The sequence below is a fragment of the Scyliorhinus canicula genome, chromosome 5 (genome assembly GCF_902713615.1).
Source record: "Scyliorhinus canicula chromosome 5, sScyCan1.1, whole genome shotgun sequence".
Lineage (NCBI taxonomy): Eukaryota > Metazoa > Chordata > Chondrichthyes > Carcharhiniformes > Scyliorhinidae > Scyliorhinus > Scyliorhinus canicula.
This window is the reverse complement of record NC_052150.1, coordinates 2,723,835-2,745,953: the sequence shown is the minus strand read 5'-3', so window position 1 is coordinate 2,745,953 and position 22,119 is coordinate 2,723,835. Positions and strand designations below refer to the sequence as shown.

At 47.9% G+C, this 22,119-nt stretch overlaps 1 protein-coding gene across 4 annotated transcripts in view; it reads left to right on the top strand.

Annotated features, from left to right (window-relative positions):
• Window positions 1–4,499: 4,499 nt before the first annotated feature.
• LOC119965741 (cadherin-18-like) overlaps window positions 4,500–22,119 on the top strand; it is a 787,515-nt gene continuing 769,895 nt past the window's right edge. For all 4 annotated transcript variants that reach the window (XM_038796509.1, XM_038796511.1, XM_038796505.1 and 1 more), the window contains exon 1: window positions 4,500–4,788. The gene's annotated coding sequence lies outside the window, so the exon portion shown is untranslated. The remainder of the gene's footprint in view (window positions 4,789–22,119) is intronic.

Here is a 22,119-nt window from a genome sequence, read left to right as displayed (position 1 = left end):
GTGTTCCGTGTGGGGAGAGGTTTTGGCCTCCACCGCCTTCTGCGGCAAAAGAGTTCCACAGATTAACCACCCTCTGGCTGAAGAAATCCCTCCTCTGTTTTAAAGGATCGTCCCTTTAGTCTGAGATTGTGTTCTCTGCTTCTAGTTATTCCTACAAGTGGAAACATCCTCTCCACATCCACTCTATCCAGGCCTCGCAGTGTCCTGTAATTTCAATAAGATCCCCCCTCATCCTTCTGAACTCCAACGAGTACAGACCCATAGTCCTCCACCATTCCGTCAGAGTTTAACATCCAATAGTCACCAGCTTCCTAATCACAGGATAGACGTCTCCAAATTCCCTTGAGAATTCATTCCATTAGCTGAAGATATAGAGCCGCTCTGAATCCCAGTCATGGCACATGGCAACACAGACCTGTCCACATCTCTTCTCACCGGCTTCCAGCAACCATCATTGAAGAAAAAGTCTATTTTGTGCCATGTAGTAGATGTTCACTCTTTTGGCAGAGGGTGGACTTTTGCAGGAGAGGCTGGGGCGTGTCAGTGACCTGAAAGTTGTGACAAACTAAAACGTCTCTCACAACTGGTTTATTCATCATTACGAGCTCACTGCAGGTTTTCATCTGAACCCTGTGTATGTGAGCTGTGGAGCACAGCAATAAGTCAAAATTACATCTGCCAAACTACCACATATCTTGGTCATGGAGGTTAGAGTTGATGGAAAGCCACCCAGAGAATGACTTCTGATTTCTGATCAATTCTGCGAGCATGGTCATTGTCCTCATTTTCTGCATTGTTACTGTTGTGGGCCAGTGTTTAGAGAACCCCAAAGTGTATCATGGAGTTCACCTGACCCACAACTTTTAATAGATTGTGGACTGGGGAACACACGGCCCACTCTACAGGTGTGGTACAGCAGAAATGTAAAAGTAGTTTTTAAAAGCAAAACAATGTTTATTCTATGAACTCAAGTAAACCTTTTGCAAACATACAGTGAACATCTTAGCAACCATTAATTCAAATCCATCCCCAAAGAATACAACACTAAGTAATCCTTAATAACTTCCCAAACACATTCAGAAGACAAAAGAAACACCTTTTAACAGAACACATCAGGTTTGAATTCACTACTGAGAACATTTATAATTCTGAATTCACCAAATGATCAAGATATAGTCTTTTCATGGCAGAGAGAACAGCAGTACACCTGCTTTGTTTGGCTTCAGCTCCAACACTGAAACAAAACCAAAGAAACGCAGACACACCCAAGCTTTTCTCAAAGTGAAACTAAAAAGCAGAGCCAGAGCTCAGCTCCACCCACACTCTGACATCACTGCAGCCAGAGCTCAGCTCCACCCACACTCTGACATCACTGCAGCCAGAGCTCAGCTCCACCCACACTCTGACATCACTGCAGCCAGAGCTCAGCTCCACCCACACTCTGACATCACTGCAGTAACATGAGCAGCCAAACATTAGGCGACAGGTTTAGATAAAGGATCTGGATCGGCGCAGGCTGGGAGGGCCGAAGGGCCTCTTCCTGTGCTGTAATTTTCTTTGTTCTTTGTTTGTTCTTTGCAAAGTGACATTCTCATGACATTGCATTGCAAGTGTAAAATGCAAATCGCGCTCTCAAGTTAAGAACAAGTAGGATTTTGTACTGAGAGAAATTATTCCCTTTTCTATCTTTTGGTTGTATTTGTTATGCAGTGAGGTAAAATGCACATGGACATACAAATCAGGAGTAGGAAGAGGCCACTCGACCGCTCATGCCTGCTTTGCTTTTCAAGAATGTCATGGCTGATCTGATTGCAACAGCAACCACACATTCTCGGCTAACCCTGATAACCTTTCACCCCTGTGTTTATGAAGAATCAATCTACTTCTGCCTTAAGAATATTCAGACACTTTGCCTCCTGAGGCAGAGAGTTCCAGAGACTCACAACTCTCTGAGGGAGAAACATTCTCCGGATCCCCATCTTATCAAATTCAGAAAAGTATGTGATAGAAATACATTGTCGGTCACTTCTGTTTGAATGTTTTCCCCGCCTCTCACTTACCCTTTCATTCCTGCTGGGGTTCTGCTTCACTCCCCCACTGGTTATTTTGCTCCCACGAAGGGAGTGGCATTGCACCACAGGCTGATCTGCCCATGTCCCACATTCAGCTCATGTACTTTACAGTCACTGGATTGCATTCATATGGGCCAGAATCTGAGTTGGATTTTCTATTCCTGGCTTACAGGTGCTGAAACCAATTCTTACAACCCCAGTGGGTATCCAGCTGAGATGGTTAAATATATCCTGTGTAAGAGTCCAACCTGTTCATTTCCTTTCTTCTGACTTGCCAAGGAAAATCACCTCAAGCCTAGAAGGAAGAAGTATCAAAACGGAAGCTGATCTCCAGATAGACATTAACTTAAAGTCATCCCAGTGCATCAAAGATCTTTGTCATTTTATTTTTATTCATATTTTCCTTTGTTTTCCACCACCCTTTCCCCTCTGTGCTGTTTGCCTGTGAGTGTGTAGAGAGAGTAGTGGTAGTTAGAAGGGAGGGTTGGGAACGGGGTCGTAGATGGTCAGTTTACATTTTCTGTCTGTTTAATTATAATCCTGTGGACATGATGTACCATCAATTGGACTCGAGACACGATTAAGATCCAAACTGTGGCTTTAATTAGCTAGTTGTTAGCCCGGTAGTCGACTACAGAGAAAGGCCGACCGCCGGGAACTCTGGGTACTTATAGGCGGGGTTGACCAATTGGTGATGCAGTCACATGACTAGTCCCCAGCCAATCGGACAGAGGCACATGACCAGCCAGAGCCAATGGGAAACCCATGCTCTGCACCAATGGCAGTGCTCACATTCATACCACCACCGGACCAATAAAAGGTTACTTGTGTTAAAGTTACATACCTGGTGCCGGTAGTTTATTGGGGCTCAGACAAGAACTGTAGTTATTTTAAATAAATCTAATTTTACCAGTGTTGCGACTCCGGGTCAAGTGAGGCTGAACTGACTATGCACCAGCCCACGGTTCCTGACATCTGGCTAGCAATTGTTTATGACACCTTGGGCTAGTGTGTGGTCAATTCCAGCCCCTCTGACACGGAGTCTCAACACAATTGAATTAACCAATAATTCTGAGAAAATAACTTAACTGCCCAATAAATACAGTCACCAGGTTTGTAAATGTAACACAATTACTTTTATTAATAACAAGGGACTATAATGAAATATGCAGCAAATATAACTAGTTAATTGTGATCTATTACCTAGTACTCCACGTTAACTTACCCCAACCCTCTAAATGCACACCATATAGGAGGATAAAAGGGTAAAAGATCATAAGGAAAAGGAGAAGTGTATTGGTTTCAGATGGTGTGTCCAGCACCGTATTCCTCTCTAACCTACTTTCAGTCTGCGGCTTTAACTGTAGATTCATTCAGCCTCGGCAGTTTCAGAAATACCGCATTCACAGCCTTTCTGGAGAAACACAAAGGTCTGCTTCTGCACTTTGGAATTCTATGATTCTGTGAGAGAGAGAGTCCATTCCCCCTGTGCTTTCCGGGACCAAAGCAAGCTCCTTGGGACTCTCAAAATCATTCAACTGGATGGTTTTCAATCACCATCTGTTATGGGCAAAAGTACAGCCTTTGGCCAATTCATTGACCACCAGCCGATCAGTCAAAACCGAGCCCCACCCCATCCCTCTCATCTGGTGTTTTTAAATTCAGAATCTCTTTGTTCAAACTAGCAGACGCAAGCAGAGTTTTTCTCTCTGGTTACTCTGAATTCCCCATTCGCTATGCTGCTTAACTTAAAGACACATGTCCATTAATCACCCATGGATCAAAAATGATAACGACAAAATAAAAGAGAGGGGATATAAGAGAATGAACAGGAAGGACCCTGACACAATAGAACCCAGGATTCTTCTTCTGGTCCAATCAATTCAGCCAATCACTGCAGAAAACGTGCTCAGAACAACTTTCAAACAACTTTCAACAATACGTAACTCATAATGCAAGATCAGTACAGGTTGCCACACATTTAGACTTTTGTGTGAAGTATCAGTAAGCCATTCTAAAGTTAATGCCAAAGACCGTCACAAAGCCAACAATATTTTAAGTGGCTTGTTTTTTGCATCTTTGGAAGCAAGGCTTAACTACCGTTGCCAGGTCTTTGGTGGCCTGATTTGAAGCAATGCATCAGTAATTCTAGCTCACAACCCTTTCACCTGCCTAGTTTTTAGAATCTTGTATTTGAAGGTCATTGTATAAATATGATTTTAAAATTCTGAAATTCAAAAATTCTGATTTAAGAAAAGAGATAATTTACTAGAAAGGGTGCACCAACTGGGAGAAACCTATTGTTTGTGTGGAGACTGGTGAACCACCCAAGGGACGAGCTGAGCAATCCTGGATATTGATTGGCTGGTTAAATAGAGGCCTATTAGCTTCAGTCAGGCTAGACTGATTCTACAGCAGGGAGCTGGAGCTGAGGCGCGCAGCTAGAACGGGGGAGCAGCATCATGATGTGACTGGGAGGATTCATATCCCTCTGCTAGCCAGCTCCCTGTGTGCACATTGCCCAACTGGGAGAGAGGGGAGGGGGAAGGAGGGGGTCTGTGGAGGGACTACCCGGACCCTGGGAGCACCTTTCCATCACCAGCCCGTCCCTCAGCAGCTTCATCGGTGGGCAAGCGATCTGAGTGGCTTTTTTTAAAAAACCATTGAAGGAACTTAAGCCGGTGCTGCAGGAAGGTTTAAACAGCACTCCTCCACTGTAAGTAAAAGGCAAACAGCTGGGCTCCTGTGTGTGTGTGTGAGTGTGTATGTCTGTGTCTGTCTGCGAGTGTGTGTGTCTGTGAGTGTGTGTCTGTGTGAGTGGTGTGAGTTGTGTGTCTAGTGTGTGTACTGTGTGAGTGTGTGTGAGTGTGGTGTGTGTCTGTGTGAGTGTGTGAGTGTGTGTCTGTGTGAGTGTGTGTGTGAGTGTGTGTCTGTGTGGGAGTGTGTGTCTGTGTGAGTGTGTGTCTGTGTTAGTGTGAGGGTGTGTCTGTGTGAGTGTGTGTGTGAGTGTGTGTCTGTGTGAGTGTCTGTGTGTGTCTGTGTGAGAGTGTGTGTGTGTGTCTGTGTGTGTGTGTTGTGTGTCTGTGTGAGAGTGTGTGTGTGTGTGTGTCTGTGTGAGAGTGTGTGTGTGTGAGTGTGTGTGTGTGTGTCTGTGTGAGAGTGTGTGAGTGTGTGTGTGTGTCTGTGTGAGAGGGTGTGTGTGTGTGAGTGTGTGTGAGAGTGTGTGTGTGTTGTGAGTGTGTGTCTGTGTGAGAGTGTGTGTGTGTCTGTGTGTCTGTGTGAGTGTGTGTGTGTGTGAGTGTGTGTCTGGGTGAGAGTGTGTGTGTGTGTCTGTGTGAGTGTGTGGTGTTGTGGGATGTGCTACGCAGACATGGATTTGGTGTTGAAGAGGGAAAACTAATGTGCTGGCCAGCTCCAGTTTTGGGGAATGTTTTGCGGAGCTGTCCCTCTGAAATGTTCTGCTATTGCTGGGTGACAGGGGAATCTCCTTTCGAGTGGTCCAGTTACTCACAAGTTGCCTTAATCGCCACCGACAAGAATGCAGTTGAAATATTAAAGTGATGTCCCCCCCACCCCCCGGCTTGTCTCTGTGTCTGGGTGCCTAGCCCCCCCCCCCCCCCCGGTTTGCCTCTGTGTCTGGGTGCTGCCCCCACACACACCCCCACCCCCCGGCTTGTCTCTGTGTCTGGGTGCTGCCCCACACCCCCCCCCCCACCCCCCGGCTTGTCTTCTGTGTCTGGGTGCTGCCCCCCCCCCCCACCCCCCGGCTTGTCTCTGTGTCTCTGTGTCTGGGTGCTGCCCCCCCCCCCCCCCCCCAGCTTGTCTCTGTGTCTGGGTGCCCCCCCCTGTCTCTGTGTGCCCCCCCCCCCTGTCTCTGTGTGCCCCCCCCGTCTCTGTGTCTGTGTCTGTGCCCCCCCCCCCCCCTGTCTCTGTGTCTGGGTGCTGCCCAGATGTTGCAGTATTGTTAGCACAGTGCTACATGCTACCTGCAGAGAGTGAGGCGACCTTTGCGACTCCTTCTGGAAGGAGCTATCTTCAGTGAAACTTCTCATTTGCTGCCCTCTGGTTTGGTTGAAGGAGGATATTATTTGCTGACGGATTGCGATGCAGCATTTCACATTCCCGGCTTCCCAGAGCCGCCCGCAGGTGGATGGGCTTTCTGGATTTATTCAGTCATTTTCAACACAACAAAAAAGTAAAAGTTCGGACAGATCGCTGTGATTCGGAAAGGAATAGATTCCCTCTGCCCCCCCCCCCCCTCAATGGGGTGTGATGATTTGCACTGTCATTGATCTGGGCTCCCTCATTCTCCCCTTTGGAAAGGCTGCTATGTCAGCTTCAGTGAGTGGGGAGGCTGGATTGGAAATTACAGGACTGAGGAAATCTACATGGAATAAAGAGTCAGTCAGTGTTTCCAGCACACGCTGCAATATGTATTCCGCGTCTCTTTGGCAAATTCAAATAAACCTGCTAAGAAATATGTGGGGTTACCCACCTGTCAGTGTTACATTTTTACATCCAATCTTATGAGGGGAAAGAACTTAATTTTGGAAAATAGTTGTTCTCAGTTTTCCTAAATTAAGATTTGTTTAAATAAGAAAAATATTGCCAAACTGTTTTGACAGAAAACCACAGCTGTATGCCATGGATGGTGAAAAAGGTCTGGGTAATGACAGTGAAACTATGTTTCATAGCACTGATATTAGCGGCGAAGTACTTACTCCAATGTGCAGATTAGAAATGTGCAGTGTCTGATTCTGAGATCTTATTTGACTGCAGCTTAAAATGGAAAATCAGTCACGCGTATTCTTATTAACGTTATTTAGAAGTTCTCATCAAAACAGATTTAGCTGGTAAACAATTCTCGTTAAATGAGTTATTTACTAAATGTTAAATAACATTGTGTGAGTATGTGTATGTATATGTGTGTGTGTATATATGTGTGTGTGCATGTGTGTGTGAGTATGTGTGTGTGTGAATATATGTGTGTGAGTGTATGTGTGTGTGTATGTGTGTCTATGAATGTAATGTGTGTGTGAATATATGTATGTTTGTCTGTATTAGTGTTTATGTATCTGAGTATGTGCATGTGGGTATGTATGAGTGCATGTGTGTCTGTAAGAGTGTATATGTTTGTGTGTGTTTGTGTGTGAGTATGTGTATATGTGTCTGTATGAGTGTATGTTTGATGTTTGTCTATATGTGTTTGTGTGAGTGTGTATGTGTGTGAGTGTGTATGTGTGTGAGCGTGTATGTGTATGAGTGTGTGTGTGAGTGTATGAAGTGTTTGTGTGAGTGTGTATGTGTGGTGTATGTGTGTGTGTATGAGTGTGTATATGTGTGTGTGAGTATTATGAGTGTATGTGTGTCTGTATGAGTGTATGTGAGTGTTTATGTGCTTGTGAGTGTGTGAGTATTCCATTTTTTAATAGTCTTAGAACCATGAAGCACTCACCGTTTGCTATGTCAGCTGGAAGGCAAATGATTGTGACCACAAGAAGGTTCAGCTGAAAAGATTCTTTGTATTTTCTGTGTCGTCTTTTTCACTCTCAACATTAGTTTAACTGTAATTTTATGCATTTTGATTGTTAGAAATTCTGTTTCTGTGAAAGTATTGTCACTAGGCATTTTCCCTGCTATGGCTTTGTAGGTAATGCATCTGTTAGGCAAAAACCAGCATAGGAGTGAATCCAGGAGTAAGGTGATGCAATATGCTCATGTCCACCTTGAGGTTTATTCTGAATGGCTGATAATACTGCACTCTATAAGATTTTCTGGTCTTTATGAAAGATTGTAGGAAAAGTAAAATAAAGGAATTCCTGTTTCTCAAAATTGGGCTCCAAGGTTAAGTTGTTCTCTTGTGCGACACCAGGCACATTGAATGTAGGATGTGGTGCATGCAAATAATTCAAATTCTACTTTTTACATAGAGATGCTCACCAGGGAAAAAATATATGAAAGTATGATAGAATACAATATACGGTTTGATAATCACAGGTTTTGGAGTAGTGAAGCACCAGTTTTTAATATGAATTCCTCCTCTTTCACTGTGCAGTCATCTGTTCAGACAGCTAATTCAGCCATATGTCACATTGCTTGTCTCTCGCTGTGCATACAGGCTGCCCACTCCTGGCTCAGTGGAACATCATTATCCAATGGAAAAATAAGACAGTAAATGCTGGAAATACTCAGCAGATCAGGGCGGCCTCCATGGAGTGAGAAACAGGGTTAATGCTTCAGATTGATGACTTTTCATGATCACCATCTAGTGGTTTGCCTGTGAACTGGTGAAATAAATAGCAAAGCTCAATTGATGGAATTGTTGGCTTCCACCAGCATTCGTCACTCGGGAGAGCTTCAGTTATCTTGTGAGTTAATCTGATGTGCTACACTAGTGGATCACTTTGAGTACTCTGTCCTCATCAACTGTAAATAGCTGTGGTCCGATTGGTCCTATTTATCTTTGACTAAGTACATGGTGCAATCAGGTACCAACAATGAAGATTGGACAGGATGGCCTAGATCGTACTTTCATACCTAATGGGGCAACTATAAAATTAATTTTTCAGACCAAGTCTATTTCACCCATTCTCACCAACATCAAAAAAGCAACGATGAACACACCAGAGTGTGTAAGCTGGAAGGAGATTGTGATCGAGCTGATTGTACATGTAGTTATTTTCAGTTAGATTCATAATCCACAAAGAAACTAGTGTGCTCTCATTTTCCTGAAAATAACCACAGTACAATTAGCTCAACCACAATGGGTGAAATAGGCTTGGTCTGAAAGTTTAATGAGACTCCCATTGGGTACTGAAAATAATATCTACATCCACCAAGCATTCATACAGCTTAAAGACACCATAGACGATAACTAATTTGTTTAAATACCTGGACAGCAAGACCAATCTCCTCCCATCAGATCCATATCTTGCAGTCATTATTTTTAAGTATTGTCAGCAAGTCTTGTTTGTAACATATACATGGAGCACCATAATTGTAGAGAAATGGTTATTGATCCACAATATTTCCTGATCTTACCTATTTACAATCTGATTTTGATTGTGTGACTACTGCACGCTGAAATGGAAAGTGAAATAATGGGACAGCTTAGAAGTTTAGACCATGGACAACTTGCCAGTTCTCGCATTATGGTGTGAGTAATTGTTGATACTGAATTTCGGTGAAATATTGGAGTTGTCAAGCTTTGGACTGAAGACTGCTCAGAATCAATGTGCTCCCCACCGATTATGCACGCTAAACTGTCGTGTTGCTCGCAGGATGATATTGATGACACTGAAAAGCAGGATGAGATGACTCGAAACTTTCAAAATGTTGTGATTTTCTTCTGAATACAGAGAAAAACAATTAGAATAATTGACTTTATTTATGGCTTTGATTCTAATTACGTATTTCATTTTGTGCATTTTTGCACAAGCCCATAATTTGTTGAAATCTCACCTCCCACAAAAGGAAATATTTTAGCCTTGGAAAATTTAACATGAACAGTTTCCTATTTTTCCATGTCTGCTGAAACATTAAGGTGTGCTATCGAATACTGCGTATTTATATGCATACAGGTGACCATATTGGAGTCCCAACCTGGGATTCTAAACTGCATGTAGCATTTTGTCACTAGAAAATTATTCTGAGATACGGGAACATAAGACTTAGGAGCCAGTGTAGGCCGCTTGGCCTTTCAAGCCCATTCAATAATATCAGGGCTGATATGGTTGTGGTCTCCATTCTGCTTTTTTGTCTGCTCCACATAACCCTTGATTCCATTGTCCATCAAAATCTGTCTCACTCAGCCTTGAATACATTGCATGACCCAACCTCCACTGCTGTCTGGGATAGAGAATTCAGGAGAGAAATAGATAAGGTCATAAAATCATAGCATTTACAGTGCAGAAGGAGGCCATTCAGCCCATCGAGTCTGCACTGGCTCTTGGAAAGAGAACCCTAGCTAAGCCCACACCTCTACCCTATCCCCATAACCCAGTAACCCCACCCAACACTAAGGGCAATTTTGGACACTAAGGGCAATTTAGCATGGCCAATCCACCGAACCTGCACATCTTTGGACTGTGGGAGGAAACTGGAGCACCCGGAGGAAAACCACACATACACGGGGAAACGTGCAGACTCTGCACAGACAGTGACCCAAGCCAGGAATCGAACATGGGACCCTGGAGCAGTGAGGCAGCAGTGCTAACCACTGCGGTACCGTGCTTCCCTAAATCTGGATGACAAAACTGTGCTTCATCCATACATGAATGCAGTCTTGGAATATAAATAACTGGCAATTTGTCATATCCCAACTATTTGGAATGTTACTAAATTTTACGCTGCTCAATTTGTCACGGATCACTTTAATGTTATTCCACTTTCTCACAGCTTCACTAGTTTAACTACCTGTTTTTTAGAGGCTGCTGCAATCTATAAATAATCTCCGATCCATTTGGAAAGTCCGTCTTTGAAAACACATTTCACAGGTTCAAACTGATATTTTAAGATTCAAATTTCTTTCATTTGCGAGCACATTGTTCAATATTCAGTGTTAGCAGCAGTAAATCTGTAATACTTTAGTCTGTGGGGCTGTGTGTACGTGTGTGTGTTGGGGGAAGGGATGGCTAAGGTTTGAGTAAATGCGTTTATTTGACAGTCTTGTTCATTTCAAATTTACTCCATGCAAATCGTATTGACAAAGTTGATGTATTTCAAGTAAGTCTGGCAAGACATTCATAACCATTGTTCTGCCATATCCATCGCCTTTGGTAAAGAAACACTGATATAATTCTTCTGCTTTGAAAAAAAAACGTTAATGGTATCGATGCTGTCTCGGGACTTTAGTACATTTGTCAGTGAAATGTACGTCTCCCACCACCTTATGGCAGTTTTGAGTTATTGCAGAAAGCAGAGCTGAGAAGCTGATGACTCCATGGTTATTGGAGATTTATACTGCTGTGTTTTTGATGGATCACTGGAAATGTAGTATTTACTCTGCGACTTAGTCAACAAACAAATATGCAGAGCTTTGTTCCCCGTGTTCTTGTTCGAAAAGTATACTTGGAGGATAACATTTACCAATGCGCCACCCCCACCACCCACCACCCCCCCCCAACACTGTGCTTTATTGTCAAGATGGATGGATATTCAAAACAGAACTTAAATTTGAGGAAACGCATATAAATAACCCGACATATCTTGTGAGCGTCTTAAATGTGGCAACATTTCATTTTCAGTATTATATCACAATTGATTTTTGTGATGTATTGATTTTGCTGAGAAATGAGAAACACCAGCTGCTTCAATGTTTTGAGCAACGCACTGTGTGCAATATGTAACGGGGAAAGGCAAAAAATATAAATTGTGTTGCTGGTGTAATGTAGCTTGTTTCAAAGTAACTTAAATAATGCATTTGGATTTCTACAAACAGTGGAGGATTCACTCCCAAACAATTCATGGCCTGTTTCTTCCTTCCTTATTTCCAAGTAGACTGTTTTCAATAAATAACATATTCAGAATGCGATGCTGCCACAGCAGGTTTTGTGTTGATTCCTCAGCCACCAGATCACAGTTTCAGCAACAGAAAATCCTGACCTACATTTCCTCAGCTCAGGCGAGGTAACCACACCTTCTGAGTTCTGAAAAACAGTCCTACCTGTCTTCGGGGTGCAGGTTAAACCCGTTACTGAGATCCAGCAGTGGAATTGTGTTTGGGCATCTGTAAAAGTTCCCTTCAATCTCTCAGTTTGTGTTGCAGTCACTGTGATGTGAATTGTAGGAGTTACAACAGTCATGTGCATTATCTCGTCATAATGTTATTTTCCTATAAATTGCCTGTCTCGACGCAGAACATCTTGGTGATCATAGAACTCCCATCGTGCAGAAGGAGGCCATTTAGCCCATCAAGTCTGCACAGACCCTTATGAAAGAGCACCCTACCTAGGCCCATTCCCTCACCCTTTAACCCACCTAACCTTTGGACACTAAGGGAAATTTAGCATGGCCAATCCATCTAGCCCGCACATCTTTGGACTGTGGGAGGAAACCGGATCACCCGGAGGAAACCTACGTAGACACGAGGAGAATGCATACAGCCCACATCAGTCACCCAAGGCGGGAATTGAACCCAGCTCCCTGGAGCTGTGAGGCAACAGTGCTAACCACTGTGCCACCGTGCTGCCCATGAAGACGCTAGAAGCCTGCAAATGACGCTCACTGATCCACCTCTGTCATCGAAATACACCCGACTAAGTTGTGCATCATCCTGATGTCGAAACATTACTCTTCCTTTGCTGGGTTATTTCCCAACGGCGCTGTAGGTGGACCCTGGCCACACAGACTGGAATTAAAAGTCTGATGATCACCATGAAATAATTGCTGATTGTGGTAAAAACTCCGTCTGTTTCACTAATGTCCTTTCGGGAAGGAAATCTGCCATCCTTACCCCGTCTGGCCTATATGAGACTCCAGACCCACAGCAACATGTTTGACTCTCAGCTGTCCCACAAAATGGGCGAGCAAGCCATTCAGTTCAAAGGGTAATCAATTAGGAATGGGCAACCAAACACCATCCCAGCCAGTAACACCCACATCCCCTAAATGAGTAAATAGAGATTGAGTTGCTTTCAGTTGGCAATCTCAATGCCGAAGACATCATGATTCATGTATCAGTCACTCCTCAGTTGCGGGAATACATTTTCAGATTTGTTTCCTGTACCAATTGACTTGTCAATTTTATCACATTTGAAAGAGGAATGAAAATCAGCAACCAAGAAAAAAACAAACAAATTTAAACTGATGTGCTTTTGTCTGACTCATGTTCTGTATGAGTGAATGTATATTCACAATGATGCAGTGACTAACTCCACATAGACATTTCCGCAGCTAGTTGCTGATTGGTTCTTTAACTCAGCCTTACTGATTTCGCTTTACTCAGTGTGGAAAATGTAATTTCGGTCAGGTTTAACGATCACTGCGCAATAGCGAAATTCAGAAGTTTGACAAGTGAGGAACAAACTGGCCAAATCTATGATACTCTGCATTGATTATTCCAGCTTGGCTTAATGTTTGTATAAATGGGTGTCACCCAATTTGCTCTAATATCTATTTAACTTTATTTTCCATGAAAAGTATAATGTTGCACCTCAAACTTTGTTCATGCAAATAATTGAACAGAATGGTACATAGAATTACATAAAATTTACAGTGCAGATTGAATGTGATCGAAAGGTCTGATGATAATGTAGGGGGTGATGTTGTGGATCGGGGGTGATCATAATGTGGATGGTGGGGGTGATAACGTGGATTGGGGGGTTGATGATAATGTTTAGCAGCAGGGGGGGGAGAGGAGCAGCAGTGGGGAGAGGAGCAGCAGCGGGGGGAGAGGAGCAGCAGCGGGGGGAAGGAGCAGCAGCGGGGGGAGAGGAGCAGCAGCGGGGGAGAGGAGCAGCAGCGGGAGAGAGGATCAGCAGTGGGGGGAGAGGAGCAGCAGCGGGGGAGAGGACAGCAGCGGGAGAGGAGCAGCAGGGAGAGGAGCAGAGGGGGAGAGGAGCAGCAGCGGGGGGAGAGGAGCAGCAGCGGGGGAGAGGAACAGCAGCGGGGGGAGAGGAGCAGCAGCGGAGGGAGAGCAGCAGCGGGAGAGGAGCAGCAGCGGGGAGAGGAGCAGCAGCGGGGGAGAGGCAGCAGCGGGGGGAGGAGCAGCAGCGGAGGGGAGAGCAGCAGCGGGGGGAGAGGAGCAGCAGCGGGGGGAGAGGAGCAGCAGAGGGGGAGAGGACAGCAGCGGGGGGAAAGGAGCAGCGGGGAGAGAAGCAGCAACGGGGGGAGAGGAGCAGAAGCGGGGGGAGAGGAGCAGAACACGGGGGAGAGGAGCAGCAGCGGGAGAGAGAGCAGCAGCGGGGAGAGAGGAGCAGCAGCGGGAGAGAGGAGCAGCAGCAGGGAGAGAGGAGCAGCAGCGGGGAGAGAGGAGCAGCAGCGGGGAGAGGAGCAGCAGCGGGGGAGAGGAGCAGCAGCGGGGGAGAGGAGCAGCAGCGGGGGGAGAGGAGCAGCAGCGGGGGGAAGAGAGCAGCGGGGGTAGAGGGGCAGCAGCGGGGGAGAGGAGCAGCAGCGTGGGGAGTGGAGCAGCTGCGTGGGGAAAGGAGCATAGCAGGGAGAGAGGAGCAGCAGCGGGGGAGAGGAGCAGCAGCGGGAGAGAGGAGCAGCAGCGAGGGGAGAGGAGCAGCAGCGGGGAGAGGAGCAGCAGCGGGGGGAGAGGAGCAGCTGCGGGGGAGAGGAGCAGCAGCGGGGAGAGAGGAGCAGCAGCGGGGAGAGAGCAGCAGCGGGGGGGGGAGAGGAGCACAGTGGGGAGAGAGGAGCAGCAGCGAGGGGGAGAGGAGCAGCAGCGAGTCGAGGGGAGCAGCAGTGGGAGAGAGGAGCAGCAGGGGGAGAGGAGCAGCAGCGGGGAGAGAGGAGCAGCAGCGGGGAGAAGAGCAGGAGCGTGGGAGAGGAGCAGCAGGGGGAGAGGAGCAGCAGCGGGGGAGAGGCAGCAGCGGGAGAGAGGAGCAGCAGGGGGAGAGGAGCAGCAGCGGGGGGAGAGGAGCAGCAGCGGGAGAGAGCAGCAGTGGGGGAGAGGACAGCAGCGGGGAGAGCGGTAGCAGCGGGGAGAGGAGCAGCAGCGGGGGAGAGAGCAGCAGCCGGGGAGAGGAGCAGCAGCCGGGGGAGAGGAGCAGCAGCGGGGGAGGAGCAGCAGCGGGGGAGAGTGGCAGCAGCGGGAGGAGGAGCAGCAGCGGGAGGAGGAGAAGCAGCGGAGAGAGAGGAGCAGCAGCGGGGGAGGGGAGCAGCAGCGGGGATAGAGGAGCACAGCGGGGGAGAGGGGCAGCAGCGGGGAGAGGAGCAGCGGGGAGAGAGGAGCAGCAGCGGGGGAGAGGGGCAGCAGCGGGGAGAGGAGCAGCAGCGGGGGGAGAGGAGCAGCAGTGGGGGGAGAGGAGCAGCAGCGGGGAGAGGAGCAGCGGGGGAGAGGAGCAGCGGGGGAGAGGAGCAGCAGCGGGGGGAAGAGCTGCGGAGCATCATCGGGGAGAGTAGCAGCGGGGAGAGGAGCCGCAGCGGGGGGAGAGGAGCAGCACGGGAGAGAGCAGCAGCGGGGAGGAGCTGCAGCGGGTGGAGAGGAACATCATCGGAGAGAGTAGCAGCAGCGAGGGGAGAGGAGCCGCAGCGGGGGGGAGAGGAGCAGCAGCGGGAGAGGAGCAGCAGCGGGGAGAGAGGAGCAGCAGCGGGGGGCAGCAGCGGGGGGGAGAGGAGCAGCCGGGGGGAGAGGAGCCGCAGCGGGGGGAGAGGAGCAGCAGCGGGGCGAGGGGAGCAGCAGCGGGGGAGAGGGGCAGCAGCGGGAGAGAGGAGCAGCAGCGGGGGGAGAGGGGCAGCAGCGGGGGGAGGGGAGCAGCAGCGGGGGGAGAGGAGCAGCGAGGGGAGAGGAGCAGCAGCGGGGGAGAGGAGCAGCAACGGGGGAGAGGAGCAGCAGCGGGGGAGGGAGCAGCAGCGGGGGGAGAGGAGCAGCAGCGGGGGAGAGGAGCAGCAGCGGGGGAGAGGAGCAGCATCGGGGGGAGGAGCAGCAGCGGGGAGAGAGGAGCAGCAGCGGGGGAGAGGCAGCAGCGGGGGAGAGAGCAGCAGCGGGGGGAGAGGAGCAGCAGCGGGGAGAGAGGAGCAGCAGGGGGGCGAGAGGAGCAGCAGCGGGGGGAGAGGAGCAGCAGCGGGGGAGAGGAGCAGCAGCGGGGGAGGAGCAGCAGCGGCGAGAGGAGCAGCACGAGAGGAGCAGCAGCGGGGGGAGAGGAGCAGCGGGGAGAGAGAGCAGCAGCGGGGAAGAGGAGCAGCAGCGGGGCGAAGGAGCAGCAGCAGGGGAGAGGAGCAGCAGCGGTGGAGAGGAGCAGCAGCGGGGGAGAGAGGAGCAGCAGCGGGGGGAGAGGAGCAGCAGCGGGGGAGAGGAGCAGCAGCTGGGAGAGAGGAGCAGCAGCGGGGGAGAGAGGAGCAGCAGCGGCGGGAGAGGAGCAGCAGCGGGGGAAGAGTAGCAGCATCGGGGGGAGAGTAGCAAGCAGCGGGGGGAGGTAGCAGCAGCGGGGGAGAGGAGCAGCAGCGGGGAGAGAGGAGCAGCAGCGGGGCGGAGAGTAGCAGCAGCTGGGGAGAGGAGCAGCAGCGGGGGAGAGGGAGCAGCAGCGAGGGAGAGAGGGAGCAGCAGCGGGGGAGAGGTAGCAGCAGCGGGGAGAGTGGAGCAGCAGCAGCGGGGGGAGGGAGCAGCAGCGGGGGAGAGAGGAGCAGCAGCGAGGGGGAGAGGAACAGCAGCGGGGGGGAGAGGAGCAGCAGCGGGGGTGATGAGGAGCAGCAGCGGGGAGGGGGAGCAGCAGCGGGGAGAGAGGAGCAACCGCGGGGAGAGAGGAGCAGCAGCGGGGGGAGAGGAGCAGCAGCGGGGGGAGAGGAGCAGCAGCGGGGGGAGAGGAGCAGCAGCGGGGGGGAGAGGAGCAGCAGCGGGGGGAGAGGACGCAACAGTGGGCTGAGATTACAGGGCACGAGATAGAGTGGAAACTATATCACTCTTTAAAAGTGACGTCATTGATTGTCAGGCAGATAGTTGCAGGATGATATCTGTGTTTGTCCCCTTCCTGCAGCAAAGCCTTGTCTCCTGTGGTCCCGGATTTCCCTGCCACCTGGCCAGAGCCTCGCTCCACTAGAGCCATGTGCTGTTTGGTGTGTCACAACCACCCCATGTCAAAATAATCTCAGCACAGGCACCTTCCAACCCAACCCCATCCACGCATTCCAATGAATTCATGGACCTGGAATGTCAGCAATAGCCCTGAACGCTGCACCGCTACCATCGCCTGGGAACTCCGCCACAACAGACATCTCCACCCTGAAGATGGCCAGTTTAAAGAACACGGTGGCGGATACATCTTCTTTGTAAATGTAATCGAGAAGAAGAACATTGTCTCTACGGCTTCACTGTAAAAAACAAATTGGTCGGACGATTGAAAGCGCCCCCATGGGGTCAGCAACACCTCGGGACCCTATTGCTCAACCAGCCCAGAAGCATTGCATCACGGCCGTCAGTGCCTAAGCCCCAACCCTTGATGCAACAGACGAGGCAAAAGAGGCCTTCTACTCTAGCCTTGACCAATCGCTGTCCCGCATCCCAAAGGCAGACAAGCTGATTCTCCTCGACGACTTCAATGCGAGAGTCAGGAAGGAGGGGCACAAACTTTTCGAAAGGCGTGTTTGGCAGGGAAGGCTTTGGGAAAACAAACACCAAAGGAGTCAAAGTCATCTTCGACATGACATTATAATTGAGACAATTTCAGCCTCTGTAAAGTGTTAATATTGCATGTCAAATGCCAATGTAGATTAGAATTTCAATCTATTCAACAGTGAAGTACTGAAATTAACGGCCAAAATTCTCCCATTTTTCATGTCAGCGCATCCCGCTGCCGTGTATTCAATGGGAAATCCATTGCTGGCGGCGGAGCCAGAAGATCCAACCACTGTCGAATGGCGTTCCCTGTCCCATCACTGAGAAACATGGTGAGAGGCCAGGGAATTCCGCCCATAGATCACACCTTGTACTCAGGATGTCATCTGCATGCTTGGTGCCATTGAAATCCTCGTTAATATACTCTGGGCTGGATTCTTCTGCCCCGCCCACCACAAGATCACAGGGCGGGAAGCAGACCATGTGAAGGTCCATTGACCTCGGGCGGGAATTTCCATTCACTGGGCTAGCGCGGCTCGAGAATCCCGCCCTCCATTGCCCAGATTTCTACAAAAATAATCCATTGTTGCATTTGGTGACTGCATTATATGTCAAGAGTAACAATCGACACATTAAATCAAATATAATAAATCTTTGGAATAAAAGTTTAAATCCCAAAGGCTATTTCAAGGTAAACCATGATCTTCACAAAAGAGAATTCATTTTGAAGTTTTATTGAGTTCAAGGAAGGACAATTCAGTAGTAAAAATGCACAGTGTGACTGACTCAGGAAGTTCTTTCCACGCAAAAGAATGATTAACATGTGATCTGGGCCTGTGGGGTGATATGTGATGTAGGAAAACAGTTCTGGCTTGATCTATGATAGGGAGCTTTCTAAATGGGCGAGCTTGATGAATTGAATGACCTTCCTCACCTGTGTATTATTTGGCCCTTAATACAAACACCAAACACAGTTGTCACCCCTTCAACATTATTCTTTAATTTACACTTGAAGAAATTATATATTTTTTGCTTTTGAAATATTTTGAATGATTTATTTTTAACTTAAACTGTGAGGGATCATGACTTATGGTTTAATATTGGTGTAACTTGGTTGTGTCATCGTGGATTGTTTATAGATAAATAGTCAGGGTGAAACCATACCCCAAATCGTTTTCATCAGTGTTTTATTTAATCTAATTCTGAAACTGACTCATGATATTATTCAGAATTGCATGAAAGTAATCAGTTACTCCTGAAAATATTGTTCATCCTGATTGGAGGACTTTCATTTCATGAGTTAAAGAGCCAATTTCAAAGTTTTTTTGACTTGATTTAATTACGTTCTTTAGATATTGAGGGAAACTAAATGAGGCAATTACATTCAGAATCAAATAATTGAAGCTAATTGGCTATATCATCGGAATCCTAACCAAGTGTTGCTTTCAGTTTGTGGTGGAGTCCTTGCTAACATCCTATTTATTTTCCAATGCAAAGTAATTTGTAGATGGTACAAAGCTTGGAAATGTCACAAAGAGTAAGGATGATATCAATGTTGCAGAGGACATAGGCTAGCAGAATGGGCAGACAAGTGCAGATGGAGTTTAATGCAGAGAACAAAGAACAATCCAGCGCAGGAACAGGCCCCTTTGGCCCTCCAAGCCTGTACCGGTCATGATACTACTCTTGGCCAAAACCCTCAGCACTTCCTTGTGCCATATCCCTATATTCCTATCCCTATCCATGTATTTGTCGAGATGCCTTTTGAACGCCGTTATGCATTTTGGCAGAAGGTTGAGGGAGAGGCTTTATTGTCCTCATGGCACAATTCTGAAGTGCGCAGGGACAGAGGCATCTGCCCATCTATGGGTGTGGGTGCTGAGGCCACAACTACACCATTGCATAAAGTTTAAAGTTGCCACAGTCCCAGATGAACATCGGCTGTTTTCCCCTTTGAGAGTGAGAGCTGACTGGTGGTGATTTAACCTGAGGGTCAGCACACCTCAGTCGAGGGGCAAGGTTGAGAAGACAGGGCTGTCATGAATAATTCTGCATGCCATTCTGCTCACAACACTTTCAGAAGGGGGAAGGATCCTTGAGATGGTGCAGAAGAAATTTACAGAGAGGTTCCAGGGATGAAAGAATTAGCTTTATGGATAGACTGAAGTAGTTAATTGAGGAGAGATTTGATAGAAAATTGCCAGACAGTGGCACGTTTAGAGAAAGTGGGCAAAGCTGATTGTACAGGGATTAGGGGGCAGAAATTCAAGGTTTTGTACACAGATGAAGTGGAGGAAAGGGAGGAAAAGCCGGAAGGATGGTAGAATTTGAGATGAGGAATGATTTGAAGGAGATTAGATGGACTGTTCACATTTACAGGGGTTACGGGGTGGGTGAGAGCGAGGAAATGAAAGTCATGAGCCAAATGGACTCCAGTGCCTCGCAAAGGCCTTCGACTCTGTCAACTGTGAGGGATTGGGGAACATCCTCCTCAAATTCGGCTGCCCGCAGAAATTCATCACCATTCTCCGCCTGCTCCATGATGACATGCCAGCTGTGATCCTCACCAATGGAACCACACAGGCATAAGACGTGTGCAAACGGGGTCAAACAGGGCTGTCTCTCGCACCAATGCTCTTCTCCATCTTCCTCGCAGCAACATTCCACCCCGTCCCCTAACGCTCCCGCTGGAGTGAAGCTAACCTACCGGACAAGCCGGAAACTGTTCAGCCCCCGACGCCTCCAGGCCAGAACCAAGGACCGTCCCAACCTCTGTCATCGAGCTGCAGTACGCCGATGACCCCCTGTGTGTGTGCACATTCAGAGGCTGAACTACAAACCATCGTCAACGCATTCGCCGAGGTATAAGAGAGAATGGGTCTAAGACTAAACATCCGTAAAACAAGTTCTCTACCATCCTGCTTCATCAGATCCACAGTGAGCCCCTGGACAATGTGAATCATTTCCCAAACCTCGGGATCCTTCTCAATCTGAACAGACATTGACGACAAAATCCAACATCAACTCCAATGTGCCCAGCGCAGTCTTCAGATATCTGAGGAACAGAGTGTTCGAAGACTGAAACCTCAAACCCAGCACCAAGCTAATGGTCTACAGGGCAGCCATGGTCTCCTCCTTCCTGTATGCATCAGAACCTGGACAATGTACAGCAGACACCTCAAATCCTTGCCCCCGCAAAATCCTGCAATCCACTGGCAGTATAGGCGTAACAACGTGAGCGTCCTCTCCAGGCCAATTCCCCAGTATTGAGGCACTGGCCATTCTCGACCAGCTGTGATGGGCCCGGCCACATTGCCCGCATGCCACACACAAGACTCCCAAAACAAGTGCTCTCCTCCGAGCTCCGCAATGGCTAGCGATCACTAGGAGGGCAGAGGAAACGCTACAAGGACACTCTGAAAGCCTCCCTGAATAAATGCAACATCCCCACCGACACATGGGAATCGCGTGCCTTAGAACGCACAAACTGGAGAAAAGGCATCCGCGAATGGTGGCAATCACCTCGGGCGTTTGTAGAGTGGAGCCCGCGGGGGCCAAGGGTAGACAGCAGAAGGAGACCGCAGAACCCAGAGCGTCTCACCCACCCACCCATCAAACACCACCTGCCAAACCTGTGGCAGAGTCTGTGGATCCAGGATCCACAGAACCCACCTCCCCGGAGTGAAAGCAAGTCACCCTTGACCCTGAGGGACTACCCAGGAAGAGAGGAGTTCCGTCATGATTCCGCGATAATGCAATGTTTTATTTTCAGCACCAGTTTTATGTCAGTCTTTTTTTTGGTTAAGATCAAGTGTAGTATCTGCTCTGCCGTTTGGCTCAGATCTGTTATGGCTCTCTTGTGGGGACAATGAATTGGATTCAATTTGAATTGTTTTTTGGAGCAGGGAAGGAGCTGGATTAGGGGTTTGCCCCTGTCCACACTCTGAGCCCTGGCTTTGTAACTCAGAAAAAGTAAGTGGGGAATATATATATACATTAATCTGTGGATATCTTAAATTATGACCTCATTTGACTAACTGAGGATTTAAAATGTACTCAGAGGATTATAGTTATTTGAGCGAGGCCTTTGTGTTATATTTAAATATCAAATGTCATTCCACGCAGACCTGGTGGCCTCATTACAGAACGCTCTCCACCACCAATCATAATTGAGTTATTTGCTGAGTAATTGTCAGAATAATTCCTGTTCAAAGTGTCACTGAATCAAGGCCAGTCTCAGGTTAATTAAGCAGATGCTTAATTTCTGCAATTCTCTTTCGTGGGTGAATAAAAGTGCTTGACAATTCTCAAGAGCAATTACTGATTAAGATATTCACTGCAGTCCTTCACTGTCATCGAGTTCTCTGCATAATGGCGGCAAAACCCCTGAGAACAAAAAAAATGATGCGGCACAGTTCTGCTTGCAAACCGGGTGCAAATTGCTCAATAGGAATTCATTCCTCTTCACCCCAGATACCTCATTATAAAACTCAGATCCCTCATTACAAACTCAGATCCCTCATTACAAACTCAGATCCCTCATTACAAACTCAGATCCCTCATTACCAAACTCGACATCTCTCCAATCCCATTTAAAGTCACATTGCCTCAAAAACCTTTATGCCACTTTTAAATCACTGTTGAACACTGAAAATCTATTCATCAAGTTTGGCATTTACACACCCTTCAATGTCCAGAGGACATTTTTTACTAAAGATTACTTTCAGCTGTATTTTATTTGTCTCGAAATTGAACTTGCCCGCACAGAAATCTGGCTGTAGCTGCTCTTGTCCACTCTGCTGTAGCCTGCTTTCAGTTGCAAGCTTTTGTTTT